The sequence below is a fragment of the Myxocyprinus asiaticus genome, chromosome 38, assembly GCF_019703515.2.
Source record: "Myxocyprinus asiaticus isolate MX2 ecotype Aquarium Trade chromosome 38, UBuf_Myxa_2, whole genome shotgun sequence".
NCBI classification, from domain to species: domain Eukaryota; kingdom Metazoa; phylum Chordata; class Actinopteri; order Cypriniformes; family Catostomidae; genus Myxocyprinus; species Myxocyprinus asiaticus.
In genome coordinates, this window is record NC_059381.1 from 37,229,746 (window position 1) to 37,245,563 (window position 15,818).

A 15,818-nucleotide genomic window follows, 5' to 3' on the forward strand; every position below is an offset into this window, starting at 1 on the left:
CAAAAAGAAGTAGTTCCAAGTAAAAGTACATTTAGTGCTAGCCCCTGCCGAGTGAAGGGTTCATTTAAGGTTAATTTAATTTGTCTTTTTCATTTAGATGTTTGAAACTCACAGCCACAATGCAACAGAAGATCATACATTTTCAATGAGAGCTGGTGACTTCCGGTGACAGGAGCGAAAGTGATGTGGGCGTGTCAAGACAAATTTGAGAAAAATGTAACTTAATGCAAATGTGATATCATGCAGTGACAAACAATAGATTGCAACAATGCCCGATCACTTTTTCAGCTGCCTTGGTTCCGGAAGTATTTTTCACATTCATTTCTTAAAATCCTTCATAAAAGAGTTGTAAGCCATAAACCAAACCAACCAGCTATGAGGTGGATCATAACATCACAAACTCTGTTATGAGCCAAAAAATTAATAAAAAATTGGGCAAAAAGACAAAGGTAAAAGACTGTGTACTTACCGTCTTTCATGAGGGCGTGGACTACAAGTTCATAAAACACTGTGAATGATGTATTTGAATAAAAAAAAACTATAGGAATATATAAAACTATTGATATTAGGTTCTTGATTATTAGTATAGAAACTATATATTTTAAGTTTATTGGAAAATATTAAGATATGTACAAGTAGATGTGTATTTTAAGGGTGAAGGGAGACCAACTCGTTTGCGTCATTCAGAGTGCATCAGGGAAGTGGGCAGTCGCTCCTAGGCACATTTCGCAGGCTTTGTTGGCCGTGGTTCTCTGATTGGTGAAGCTTTCTCTGCTGGATCATGGGTAATGTCGTTTCCGCTATCAAACGTGATTTTTAAACAATGAAGTTAAAATAATGGTGACTGCTGGCTTCAACTGAAGCATATACCATCAATGAACAACCTCGGAGCTCAAGATAGGTCTTTCTTCAATTTGTCTTTTGAAAAAAGAATGGAATTTTCACTTCTGAAACCAGACTGGTGAAGCTCATGTCATCTTGTGAGTGAATGGAGTCGAGTGCAGGCAATATAGAGGAGAAGATTTTACTGTTCTATATCATTTGTATTTAACCACATACATGGATATAATAAAACAATGATGCATGGAAAACCATGTCAGAAATGGTCAGCATTCTGAGTTAGTTTGATTTATAAATTGACAGATTGTTAGTTTTGTTCATGATATGATGCATTTCCAAGCTAATTTTCTTCTTTAACACATACTTTGCCTCTCTGCTTTAATAAAAATGTTGAAAAAAAATGTACAGTGGCAAGAAAAATATGTGAACCCTTTGAAATTAACTGGTTTTCTTCATAAAATGTGATCTCATCTTCATCAAAGTCACTTTATAGACCCACACAATGTGGTTAAGCTAACAACACACAAATAATTATAATCTTTCATGTCTTTACTGAACACATCCCATTAATCATTCACAGTGCTGTGGAAAAAGTAAATGATCCCCTAGGCTAATTATGTCAACAAAGCTAATAAGAGTCAGGAGATGGCGAACCTGCCATCCAGTTAATTAAACGAGATTGGAGGTGTGGGTTAGAGCTACTTTTACTTATTAAAAGCACTCAAACATTTTGAGTTTGCTATTCACAAGAAGCATCTGCTGACGTGGACCATGCTTATCAAAAAAGATATCTCAGAACACCTACAATCAAGAATTGTTGCTTTGCATATAGCTGGAAAGGGTTACAAAGTTATCTTGAAGAGCTTAGATATTCATCTGTCCACAGTTAAACAACCTTTTTATAAATGGAGACAATTTAGTACTGTGGCTACTCTCCCTAGAAGTGGCTGTCCAGCCAACATGACTCAAAGGGCACACTGCAGAATGCTCAATGAGGTAAAAAAGAACCCTAGAGTTACAGCTAAAGACTTAAAGGAATCATCAGAATGGTTAAGACCTCTGTTCATGAGTCTTCTATCAGTAAAACCTTAAACAGGCATGGTGTCCATGGGAAGACACTATGAAAGGAATCTGCTGCTTTCCAACAAAAACTTTGCTGCGTGCCTGAATTTTGCCAAATACCACCTTGACACTCCACAATGCTACTGGGAAAATGTTTTGTGGACTGATGAAATTAAGGTTGAATTGTTTGGGAAGAACATGCAGCACTACGTATGGCATAAAAAGGGCACCGCATACCAACATGAAATCATAATCCCAACTTTGAAGTATAGTGGAGGGAGCATCATGATTTGGGGCTGTTTTGCTGCTTTTTTTGCTGCTTGGAATGCTTGCCATCATCGAGGGAAAAATTAATTCCCAAGTTTCTCAAGATATCCTACAGGATATTCTCAGGGTGGCTGTGCGCCAGCTGAAGCTCAGTATAAGTTGGGTGATGCAGCAGGACAGTGATGCTTAACATCTAATTAAATCCACTAAAGAATGGCTTAAAAAAATCCACCTTTTGGAGTGGCCCAGTCAGAGCCCGGACCTTAACCAAATAGAGATACTCTGGAAAAACCTCAAGAGAGCCGTTCACACCAGACATCCAAAGAATATAGCTGAGCTGAAGCAGTCCTGTTAGGAAGAATGGTCCAAAATTACTTCTGAATGTTGTGCAGGTCTAATCCGCAGCTACCGGAAATGCTTGGTTGAGGTTATTGCTGCCAAAGGAGCATCGACCAGTTATTAAATCCAAGGGTTGAAGTACTTTTTCCACAGCACTGTGAATGTTTAATGGGATGTATTCAATAAAGATATGAAAGATGACAATTGTTTATGTGTTGTTAGCTTAAGCACATTGTGTTTGTCTATACTTGTGACTTTGATGAAGATGAGATCACATTTTATGACCAATTAATGCAGAAAACCAGCTAATTTATTATATTGTATATATTGTATTTGGGCTTCTTACAAATGGCGCCTCTTAAGTCTCAATGAGCCTTTGCCAAACCCATGAAACTCTTGACCTTCATCCATTTCCTCACTCTGAAGACAGTCCAAGTGTGATTATAGGCCTTCTGTGAGAGGGTGGCAATTAATATGTCCTTAAAGCATCTTTCCCTCTTGTTTAAGATCCCTTTCCTAAGAAAGGCCTGAAGGCTTGAAGTCTTCAAGCATTGGTCATTTATTTTCGTCTCTCCATTACGCTGTCCTTATATTCAAAACCATCCATGTTTTTATTTCCCCCAAATTAAGTATCATAAAATCTGGTGATGCCAGTGCAGCCTTCAATCTGTAGAATTCAGCTTTTCGTATAAATGACAAAATGTGATGATTGTACGTTTTGATTTTACTCCGGACATAGTGGATTACTGTCAAGCCATTGAGTGAAGTCCTGTGGTGTTATATTAAACATAAGCAAGCTCTTGCTATTTAAATATTAAATATGTTGTTTTAACTCACGACTCTTACACAGTCATAACATCTTTGATGTTAAATCTATATAAATGGTTCTGACTGTAGCTTGTGCCTAATTAAAGTGAGCAATAATCTCTGACTTGTCAGTAGGATGGTACTTATTGCACACTAGGGGGGATTTCACCCTTTTCCATCTAAGTGAGAAGGAAACAGAAACACAATGAGAGAGATAAATATGGAATGACAGCAACAGACATGAACAAAGAAATAAAACTAAATCTTTTTCATGATTTCTTTACTTTCTGTAGGCATCTTAAGGACCAATAGCTCCCCACTATGGTACTGTAACATGACTTGTACATTATTCATCCAAAATCAGTGGTTCTCAACTAGTAGATCATACCCCAAAAAATGTGTTGCAGGTCTGTTATGATAGGGTCATGGACAGCAGGGGAAAAATAAATAAATAAATGCAAATAATAAAATGCACAGTGCATAGTTAGGAAAGGCCATTTTTCTAACCAAATTACTTTGATGTAAATTCACGTGGCACTTGGTAGAATCTAGCCAAATTAAGCAGATGCCAACATGGAAAGTTTGCATAACATGCCCTTATCCTTGAAAACCATTTTTCTTTGGGGGGGGGGGGGGGGGTTATTTTCTCCCCAATTTGGCATGCCCAATTTCCAGTGTGCTCTAGGTTAATCCAACATGACCCTACCCACCCTAGCAACCGGGCCAATTGGTTGCTAAGGAAGCCTGACTGGAGTCACACAGCACGCCCTGGATTTGAACTTGTGACTCCAGGTGTGGCAGTCAGCGTCTATACTTGCTGAGCTATCCAGCTGAGAAAACCCTAAAACAACCATAAAAATTATGGTTTAAACAACTTTACGGCTTGTGTAAAACAATACATAAGTTTTCATAGAAAAATTAGTGTAAATGCTTTTATAAAATTATAAGTTTCACATTTGTGTCTTTAAACCCTCCAAAAATCAGTGGTGGGATCAAGTCATTGGTATTCAAGTTACAAGTAAGTCTCAAGTCTTTGAACTCAAGTCATCCAAGGCATCAGCAAGTTTTAGCACAATGTGTGGACTTTTCAGATGACCCCTTACCCACAGTAGGCAACATTTCCTACTTAATATTAAATAAAGGATCTGGAACGATTTCACCATGACACTATCTGACCAGCTTAAATACAGGACAAATCACGTCCCGTATTGATTTGACACAGGACGCATCTAAGTTGAGTCGCAAGTCTTTGATTATCATTCCTTGTAAGAGCAATGTAAACTTTTTTTTTTTTTTTTTTTTTTTAAAGAAAAGAACAGACAAGTAGAAACAAATGTTTTGGTAATCACTATTATGCATCAAATGCTCTCGATTGAGCTTTACTTGTATTGAACTTGTATTCCTTTATGGAATTTTTCTGTTCTGACTGATCACACTGGAGGAGGTCAAAGCTTCTGCTGCTGAAATTAGTCTGTGTTTATCAAAATGCAAACCACTGCTCCTGTGTACGAATCTGAAAGTGTTTTTAACCAGTTTACAAGTGAAATGTCAACAAGTGGGCGCCAAAAGCAAGTTTTTTAGTTGTAAATTGTATAATACAGTCAACAGGATTGCATATTTTACTAACCCTACTCCCTAACCCAAACCCCAACACTACACCTAACCGTCAGTGGACAAAAAAATTTAATTTTTGATCGAAAGGGCAACATCCGAATCTCACTCACCATTGTTTATGTGAATACGATAACTTCCTGCTTTCCATGGTACTGGAACCCATGTCTTGGAGATTGCTTGCACAATGCACCAGTTGTGCCATATGGAAAGTTAAATGTTTGAATTGATGCAAAAATGTCTGATGGGAGATGACGCTTGTCATTAATTTGGCAAAACAGGTCGATTTCAGGGCACATGAACATTCGGAAGCAGCATATCGATATATTGTTTATCAAAATTGTTCAAAACCTGATGATCCATGTTATCCAGTACAAGTTGAGAATATTGCAAGGATCATCTTGTGAGGAGAGATCAGCTGTTTTGTTAAAAGCAGTTAACATTGTCAATTTCACAATAAATCAACCACCCAAACAAGCAGATCTACCGCCAAGACTTGTGTACTGCTGCTGCTCTGAAGAGCCATGTGCATCGAGTGTATGCTAGCTAGGTGTGGCTTGGCCTGCTTGGCCAAATGGCATAACGCTAATGAACTAAATCTGTATGTGCCTGGGCCTGCTTAGCCGAAGGGCTTAAACTGCTAATGACCTGACTCATAATGTGTATCTGGACAAAGAAAGCCCAGAGCTTGTTTAACTAGTGACTTAGCCTAGCTATGTGTGGATTTATTTAAACTAATGACCTAAGACAGCAATGTGTGCCACTGCCTGATTTGGCTATGGCTTACCTTTATAAAGATGTGCTTATATGTGTCATGGCCAAAGCATTAACATGCAAGCTGTTAGAAGAATAAGCCCCAGCAACCACCTGAGCAAATAGAATTTTCAAAGAAAACTCTCGTGGTTTGCTTACTTGCAAACTGAGTTAATCAACTTGCATACTCTCTAGGCAAAGAGAGAGTATGCAAGTTGATTGGCTACCCGATTATGTCAAAGGACCTATCAGCTTACACCATGAGAGCTGATTAGCTTGACATATCACATGCGAGCGAGTTTATTGGCAAATTGATAAATTGATCAAGTTCAAAGAACCTTTTAGCTTTCTTGAACTTAGTCATTTATTTTAACTTTAAGGAACCCACCATTTCAATGTCACTATAAAATGTAAACAATTAATGACATAGGCCATGTAAACTCTTTTGTACAGATTTAGTTGCTTCCAATGAAGCATACAAGATGGTATTTGGAACATTCTTAAACCAAGCTGGATCACATGCTCATCAGTATTTGTTCATGCCAGTTTGTGTGCATTAAAGGGACACACCAAACACTAATAAATCTCCCTTTCTCTTCATTTTACTCAAATCAAACTGACTTTTTTCTTTTTTATATTATTAAACTATCACATTTTCACTAGTGGACTTTCACAATCTATAGGTCAAGGTCAAGATCAGTTTATTTCTAGAGCACATTTAAAACAACAAGTGTATGCCAAAGTGCTGTACAAGTAGTAATAAAACAATTTAAAAGAAAAGGTAACATAAAATACAAAAACACACATAAGAACAGACAGAATTCACATATCAATCACTCAAAGGCCAAGGAAAACAAGTAATTCTTAAGTTGTGATTTGAAAATATGTAAAGAGGGAGCTGATCTAATGTACAAAGGCAGGCTATTCCACAGTTTAGGCCCAATTACAGAGAATGCACAATCTCCTTTAGACTTCAAGCAGGAGTGTGGAATCTATAGGAGAAGTTGGTCCGTAGATCTGAAAGTCCTGGAGGAATGCTGATGGACAAGGTGTTCTGATAAATAGGGTGGGGACAAACCATTTAAGGCTTTAAAAACAAATAGCAAAATCTTAAAATCAATCCTGTATTTAACAGGTAACCAATGCAGAGAAGCCAGATCAGGAGAAATACTTTCCCTCTTCATAGTGCCAGTCAGTAACCTGGCGGCTGCATTTTGGGCTAACTGCAGGTGACGTAAAATCATATGATTTATTCCAGAGTAAAGGGCATTGCAGTAGTCAAGCCGAGATGAGATAAATGCATGAATAACGTTCTCCAAATCTTTAAGAGAAAGCATAGGTTTTAGTTTAGCGATCAGTCTAAAGTGGTAGGACAGGCCAGACTATGAGGTCCGGTCCAGACACAGTATAGCGACTAAAAGGCATGTGGCATTTATCCAGGTGGTCATGTGGTCAAGGAAAGGGCAGTCGTGCTTGATGATGATTGATACAAGCATGACGATGCACAAAAAATAAATAAAAAAATAAACAGCCATGTGGGAGGTCACTATCCATCTATCATGAAAGATTATTTGTTGTGTACTTTCACCCCACGAAAAAAATAAAAATAAAATAATAATAATAATAATGATAGAATATTGAATTATCTATCCATCCATCCATCCAATTAGCTGTCAGTCTGCCTATCTTTCTATCAAACTCTTAATGTTATACAAATGTTTAATGCTATTGAAATGTCAAGGCTGTTTTTTTTCTTGAAAACTTAAAAAAAAAAAATAATAATAATAATAATAATAATCAAACAAGGCTTTCGCAAGCCAACTTTAAAGATTGTCTTAATGCAATTGCTTTGTACAGTTTATTGTAAATCATATTTATGACAGGGAAACACACATTTCATTCTACTTTTAACTATTGCATGATAGCTATCTGCTTTAAAGACCTGGCAGTTTCTAAAACCAATCTGAAATGCCCTCAGACCAGATTGAAATAGCCCTCAAATTGTTGGTCGCCTAGACAAGCTTGGTGTTCCAGTGTAATAGCGTGTCTAGAGGCACTCTCCAAGCTCACTGGAGGTTGATGAGACAGGCCCATGCTGAGATGAGCCACTCCAGTGTGACAGTCTGCTATAGTCCCTGTCATCCACTGAACCAACAGAAAGCGACAGTCATACGGTGAGGGACAGTGGATCCCCTGCTCAGCACCACGGACAGCTCCACACCACTATTAACTCTGCAGTAGAAATTGATAAACACTGTAGCACTGAAACCTCCTCATATCTATATCATCATAACTTTATTTTCTTCACCTTATATTGCAGGTACTCAAAAATGGTGTCATCATGATCATGTCATTTGCCAAAAATGTATCACATAATGGATGTAAGCCTAAAAAAATAAATTTCATGCTCTATTTATCAATCTCTTCTTTAGAACAGTGGTTCTCAACTGGTGGGTCACAACCCAATAATAAGTTGCTGTAATAAGGTTTTGGAATCATATAATCATGCATACACTGTAAAATGTTTTTTATTATTTTAACGGAAAAGGTTTTCAAATTCTAAAGCAAAAAAAAAAAAAAAAAAAAAAAATATATATATATATATATATATATATATATATATATATATATATATATATATATATAAAATAAATAATACATATATAAAATTTATTTATGTATTATTTATTTAAAAAATAAATGTGTTTTGCCTCTGTCATCTGTTCCTCCCAGACTACATTTCCCATAATCCCCTGCTCAGATCACTTCCCAATTGTTCTCACCTGTGTTCCATTCCCTCATTAGTCAGTGTGTATTTAATGCCCTGTTGTTTGCTTAGTCCTTGTCAGTTGTTATGTGTTTTGACCTCCTGTTCTTAACCCGCTCCCATCGTTCATGTTTATATTGTTCCTGTGTTTACCCCATTAATCTGTACTTTGTTTATTTTATTAAATACTTTTAAGATGTGTTTAGATCCTGCTCCTGTGACCTCCCTCATTGCAACAGAACATTCGGCTGACCCGAGCAAACTTACCCATCCCGGAATATTCCCATCTGTTTTTTGTCCTTGCCAAGTGCACGGACTTTTCCAATTCAACCCTGAAGTCCATGTACACTATTTTTCGATGGATATGAGTCTTTTAGATCAAATGCCTCGGTTATATTTTAAAAAAGTTGGTGTGTAGACAGTTTCACATGGAATGAAAGTTAGCAAAGCACCACGTGGACACCGTCTGTAACCATGGTAATAGCTGCAGTAATCAGCCAGACACAAGAAGAAGAGACAATTTCACATTTAGGTTTACACCAAAAAAACTCTGTTATATTGTATATGTACAGTGCATCTGGAAAGTATTCACAGCGCTTCACTTTTTCCACATTTTGTTATGTTACAGCCTTATTCCAAAATGGATTCAATTCATTATTTTCCTCAAAATTCTACAAACAATACCCCATAATGACAACGTGAAAGAAGTTTGTTTGAAATCTTTGCAAATTTATAAAAAATAAAGAAAAACGGAAAAAAAAAAATCACATGTACATAAGTATTCACAGCCTTTGCCATGACACTCAGAATTGAGCTCATGTGCATCCTGTTTCCACTGATCATCCTTGAGATGTTTCTACAACTTGATTGGAGTCTACCTGTGGTAAATTCAGTTGAGTGGATATGATTTGGAAAGGCACACACCTGTCTATATAAGGTCCCACAGTTAACAGTGCATGTCAGAGCACAAACCAAGCCATGAAGTCCAAGGAATTGTCTGTAGACCTCCGAGACAGGATTGTATCGAGGCACAGATCTGGGGAAGGGTACAGAAAAATTTCTGCAGCATTGAAGGTCCCAATGAGCACAGTGGCCTCCATCATCCATAAATGGAAGAAGTTTGGAACCACTAGGTCTCTTCCTAGAGCTGGCCGCCCGGCCAAACTGAGTGATCGGGGGAGAAGGGCCTTAGTCAGGGAGGTGACCAAGAACCCGATGGTCACTCTGACAGAGCTCCAGCATTTTCAGAAGAACAACCATCTCTGCAGCACTCCACCAATCAGGCCTGTATGGTAGAGTGGCCAGACGGAAGCCACTCCTCAGTAAAAGGCACATGACAGCCCGCCTGGTGTTTGCCAAAAGGCACCTGAAGGACTCTCGGACCATGAGAAACAAAATTCTCTGGTCTGATGAAACAGATATTGAACTCTTTGGCCTGAATGTCAAGCGTCATGTCTGGAGGAAACCAGGCACCACTCATCATCTGGACAATACCATCCCTACAGTGAAGCATGGTGGTGGCAGCATCATCTCGTGGGGATGTTTTTCAGCAGCAGGAACTGGGAGACTAGTCAGGATCGAGGGAAAGATGAATGCAGCAATGTACAGAGACATCCTTGATGAAAACCTGCTCCAGAGCGCTCTGGACCTCAGACTGGGGTAAAGGTTCATCTTCCAACAGGACAACGACCCTAAGCACACAGCCAAGATAACAAAGGAGTGGCTACGGGACAACTCTGTGAATGTCCTTGAGTGGCCCAGCCAGAGCCCAGACTTGAACCCGATTGAACATCTCTGGAGAGATCTGAAAATGGCTGTGCACCGATGCTCCCCATCCAACCTGATGGAGCTTGAGAGGTCCTGCAAAGAAGAATGGGAGAAACTGCCCAAAAATAGGTATGCCAAGCTTGTAGCATCATACTCAAAAAGACTTGAGGCTGTAATTGGTGCCAAAGGTGCTTCAACAAAGTATTGAGCAAAGGCTGTGAATACTTATGTACATGTCATTTTTTTTATTTTTTATAAATTTGCAAAGATTTCAAACAAACTTCTTTCACGTTGTCATTATGGGGTATTGTTTGTAGAATTTTGAGGAAAATAATCAATTTAATCCATTTTGGAATAAGGCTGTAACATAACAAAATGTGGAAAAAGTGAAGCGCTGTGAATACTTTCCGGATGCACTGTATATATCATATATATAATATTTTTGTAAAGTGTAAATAAGAAATTTCACGGTTTATAACCATAGATTCTAAATCGCGGTTAATAGTGACACCGTTTAATTATGACATCCCTATATGGCACACCACCCTTTTTTGATTATAGACACAGACATTGTCATAGGCTTGTTTTTCACACTAAACAGAGCGCCACCTATATTCCAGTGGTGGTATTATTATTTTTTTTATACAGTAAATCCTATATTTTGAGAGAAAAAAGGCTGATAATTGGAATACTTACACTCATAATCTGTTTGAAACAAATACAGAATCATTATTTATATTCAAACATGACAGAATACTATAGAAATATCCACTTAGTGGATGAGAAAAGACCAAAAAATTGGAATTACACACATTTATGTATACATTTAAAAAACAATCTGGTTTGATCTTCATCTAAGTTAGAATAATGAACAAACATAATCTGTTTTAACTAATAACACAACAATATTGTATTGTTCTTTTACATATTAAATCTATCATTCAAACATTCACAGTGCAGAATGGAAAAGTATGTGAACCCCTATGCTAATGATGTCAACAAAAGCAAAGTAGAGTCAAGAGTTAGCAAACCTGGCATCCAATTAATAAAACAAGATTGGAGGTGTGGGCTAGAGCCACTTTGACTTATAAAAAGCTCAAACATTTTGAGTTTGTTATTCACAAGAAGCATCTGCTGACGTGGACCATGCCTCGCAAAAAGAGATCTCAGAAGACTTATGATCAAGAATTGTTGCTTTGCATAAAGCTGGAAAGGTTTACAAAGTTATCTTGATGAGCTTAGATATTCATCTGTCCACAGTTAGACAAATTGTCTATAAATGGAGATGATTTAGTACTGTGGCTACTCTCCCTAGAAGTGGCCGTCCAGTCAAGATGACTCAAAAGGCACACTGCAGAATGTTCAGTGAGGTAAAAAAGAACCCTAGAGTGACAGCTAAAGACTTGAATGAATCACTGGAACTGGTTATAATAACTGTTCATGAGTCAAGTTTATGACTGAGCTGAAGCAGTTCTGTAAGGAAGAATTGTCCAAAATGTCCTCTGAATGTCATGCAGGTCTAATCCACAGCTACCAGAAACACTTGGTTGAGGTTATTGCTGCCAGAGGAAGATTGACCAGTTATTAAATCCAAGAGTTCACTTACTTTTTCCAAAGCACTGTGAATGTTTAATGAGATGTGTTCAATAAACACATGAAAGATGTTTTTAGCTTAAGCACATTGTGTTTGTCTATACTTGTGACTTTGATGAAGATGAGATCACATTTTATAACTAATATATGCAGAAAACCAGCTGATTCCAAAGGATTCACATGTTTTTTCTTGCCACTGTAACTGTCACAAGAGGGAAATTTTTGTTTATTGTGTTAGTTTGTCACTTGATGCCCAATGTAAAATCTGGATCCTGAAGCAAAACCAGCCAAGAAGCACTGCTTTAGAATGCACGAAATATGTCCAGTAATGCAGAAGAAAATGATTATATATTTTGTCATCTCTCTCTCTGCCTGCCTTCAGAATGAATTCCGTGTGTTGGCGTTCTGACTGGTGACATTCACACTGGATTTGTGCAGGCAAATCTTATGAGAACCTGTTGATGCTTTCCAAAACGTCATGTGATGAACTGTGATTTCTCTGCGCTTCAGAAACCAGGAAACCTGCTCACCGGTTCACCCAAAATAGTGACAGGTCTGGCAGCCTTGAACGGTTGAAGCACATAGGTGTTGATTATGTCACCTCTTCCTGCGTTTCATTTACAGGCGTGAAGAATCTGAAATATGTCCCTCTCTGCCTATTTCAAGCGTGGGTTGACAGTTACTGTCAAAACCTTTGGCCAACACTGGTGACACATTCACTACCTTTTTACATTTTTTACAATTGTATGTGTCTCATGCACAAGCTCAAACATTTGAAACCTTGTTGTTCAAAGATAAACCATATTCTAAGAGTGAACTTATAGGGATAGTTCACCCAAAAATTTAATTTTGTCATCATTTACTTATCCTCATGTCTTGCCAAACCTGTGTGACTTTTTTTCCTTCCATGGATCGCAAAGAAGAAAGTAAGCAGACTGTTCAAGCTTCTCTTTTACATACAATTAAAGTGAATGGAAATTATGACTAGGGTAGGGAAACGAGAACCTGTTCTTATTCAGAACAGGTTACATTTTGAAAAAATACCAGAATGGAATGGTTTTTCATGACGTTCCGTTCTGTGAATGATTCTTGAACGAACATTCTTCTGCCTATGGGTACGTAAAACCATAATACAATTTTTATATTTATTTAAAATATGTTTCCTGCATTGCTATTTAGTGGAGTCGCAATCCCATCTACATTGCAAAACATATAGCACGACCAATGTAGTCCAATTCCTGAACGAATTACTCTTATGAGCCAGTTCTTTTGAATCTACACTGTAAAACATACAGCGCTACCTCCCGAAATAATGACTCTTATCAGCTGGTTCAAAACTTACTGAACCACACTTAATTAATTAATGTCACCAACTCTTTAAACTTAGAGTAATTACTCTCTAGATGTGCATTTGACAATGTAGGTTCTAAATAAAGTAAGAATTGCATTTATTATTTCCAGATATTTCTTCCTCAAAACACTGAAAGAATTGGAACTGGAAATTTTATGAGGAATCAGAATTGGAACAGAAGTTCTTATGATTCTTATCCCTAACCACGCGTGTCAGGCAAGATTTTAGTGAATAACGATTTTTATTTCAGTCTGTTCCCATACACAAAGCTATAATATGGATTCAGAAGACTTGGACTATAGCGTACAAGTCGTATTGACCACTTTTATGATTGTTTATTAGGTTGCTTTTTTGTCCTGTTTAGAGCTTGATGGCTTCTGCTCCAGGGAGTGTCATTAATAAATGGGGGCTTGGGGCAAAAATGTCTCTGAAATTCAAAATGTAGAGGAAAAATTAATTAATTCCCTCCTTTTTTTCTATTCTATTCTAGTCTATTCTTTTTTTTTTTTTTTTTTTGGTCATGTCTGATATATTTTAATATTTTATTCTAATCCTAATGCACATTATCACACAAAATGAGTTGATGCTGATTTAAATGTATAGGTAATCATCTTACTGAATTAATTTGGAATTTATATGAATAAATTTATTACATAATTCCAGTATTTTACATAAAAGGATGACACACAATCTTATCTTTTTTCTTATTATTATTTTGTCCTCATAAACGTACAAAATGCTCCTAAAAATCAGATCCAGCGAGCATAAGAAAGTTAATTTATGACCCTGCTCTGGTCAACTTTTACACACATTTATGTATAAATATGTTAAAAATCTGTTTTGATCTTCATCTAAGTTAAAATAATGAACAAACACAATCTGTTTTAACTAATAACACAAAAAATATTGTATTGTTCTTGTACATATTGAATACATCATTCAAACATTCAGAGTGTAGGATGGAAATGTATGTGAACCCCTATGCTAATGATGTCAACAAAAGCAAATTATAGTCAGGAGTTGGCAAAACTGGCATCCAGTTAATGAAATGAGATTGGAGGTGTGGGTTAGAGCTATTTTGACTTATAAAAAGCACTCAAAAATGTTGAGTTTGCTATTCACAATAAGCATCTGCTGACGTGGACCATGCCTCGCAAAAAAAGAGATCTCAGAAGTGATCAAGAATTTTTGCTTCGCATAAAGCTGGAAAGGATTACAAAGAGCAGCTTGAACATTCTGCTAAACTTCTCACTTTGTTTCCCACTGAAGAGAGTAAGTCATACAGGTTTGGAACGGCACGTGGGTGAGAAAAAGATGACAGGATTTTCATTTTTGGGTGAACTATCCCTTTAAAGTCAACTGTACATTTGACATTTTACCCATTTAGCCAAACCCTGAAAACTGTTTCAAATATAGCTCTTTGGCTGAACATGGTTCAGTCATGGACAGTGGTTCCACATGTTTAAAATGAGTTTTCTTTACTTAAAATTACTATGTAATCTCAACACAAACACTTTGTGTAGAAAGAACGTAATTGAACTGGGTAAACCTAACATAATAAGAAAAATAGGGCTACACGTTCAGTGCTCGCACACTCTGCTAATGACGAGACTTGCATCACGCATCCTATACGTGGACGCTCAGCTTCACGTCTGAGCAAAGTATACTTTGGGCTTAACTCAAATAAATCTATTTAATTTCTTTATGTACTAACTAGACATAGTGTATGGTAGCATGCTAAATACATGCTGGTAGGAAGCACTACAGAGTGTAGTTTAGTAACTATGATACGGTTAGCACAGCATTTGCTCAACGAAGTGAGCAGTCAGCTTTGTGTGCGACATCTACCTGTCCTTATCATTAGCTCCAGCTCCACTCTTAACCATAATGGTAACCCCCAAAGCTCCAACATAACAGAAACTCTTCTAAACCTCGACAAAACATTAAACACTAACAAGTAGCCCCCCCCCCCCTTTATATTCATCTTGCACAAAAACGCATCAAATAACACTTATTTTTACCCTTTCTCTCTCTATTGAGACCCATGCAAAGCGTGCTGGGAAATGGAAATCCCCTGCCCAGTTTCATCAATGCTACATTAACACCACAAAAAGTATTCATGTAGTCCCAACTCAAACAGATTAAGTAAACTTCCATTTTACAAATTTAAATCACGTTGTGACAAAATGTTATAGAATTGTGTTGCGTACGTTTATTTTAGTTAAGTAAATTGAACAAGCAGCAAAATGTTTTTGTTTTGTTTTTTGAGTGAAGACTTGAGCTGAACCATAAATAAAGGAAAGCAAGAGACGAAAAAGATGGCTGGAGTGGTATTAATGTGGGCAGTGATTTATTAAATCTCGAGCATGTACTCACTGTTATATAAACTGTTCAAACTGTCTGCTTCACTGTAGATGCACAGCCTGACACTTAGCAGTTAACTTCGCCCCTGTACACCATCAAAACATGAAGACGACTGCCGTATTTTCATAGCATACTGCTAAAAGTGCACTGTCCAGCCTTCTTTGTGTCAATAAAACTGTTTCTGACTTTTACAGTTGCGAGTTGTGAGGCATGAAATATGTTGATTTCGATCAGATGCACATTGTGAGCAATCTGAACAGAATTAAATGTTAAAATAGCATTCATCAGGCACATTGC

General features: G+C 37.3%; 1 protein-coding gene across 1 annotated transcript in view; it reads left to right on the plus strand.

Moving 5' to 3' along the window:
* The first annotated feature begins 12,315 nt into the window (after positions 1-12,315).
* The window catches only part of LOC127429140 (gamma-aminobutyric acid receptor subunit alpha-1-like), a 62,751-nt gene continuing 59,248 nt past the window's right edge, over positions 12,316-15,818 (plus strand). Inside the window, exon 1 of the mRNA XM_051677991.1 lies at positions 12,316-12,359. The gene's annotated coding sequence lies outside the window, so the exon portion shown is untranslated. The remainder of the gene's footprint in view (positions 12,360-15,818) is intronic.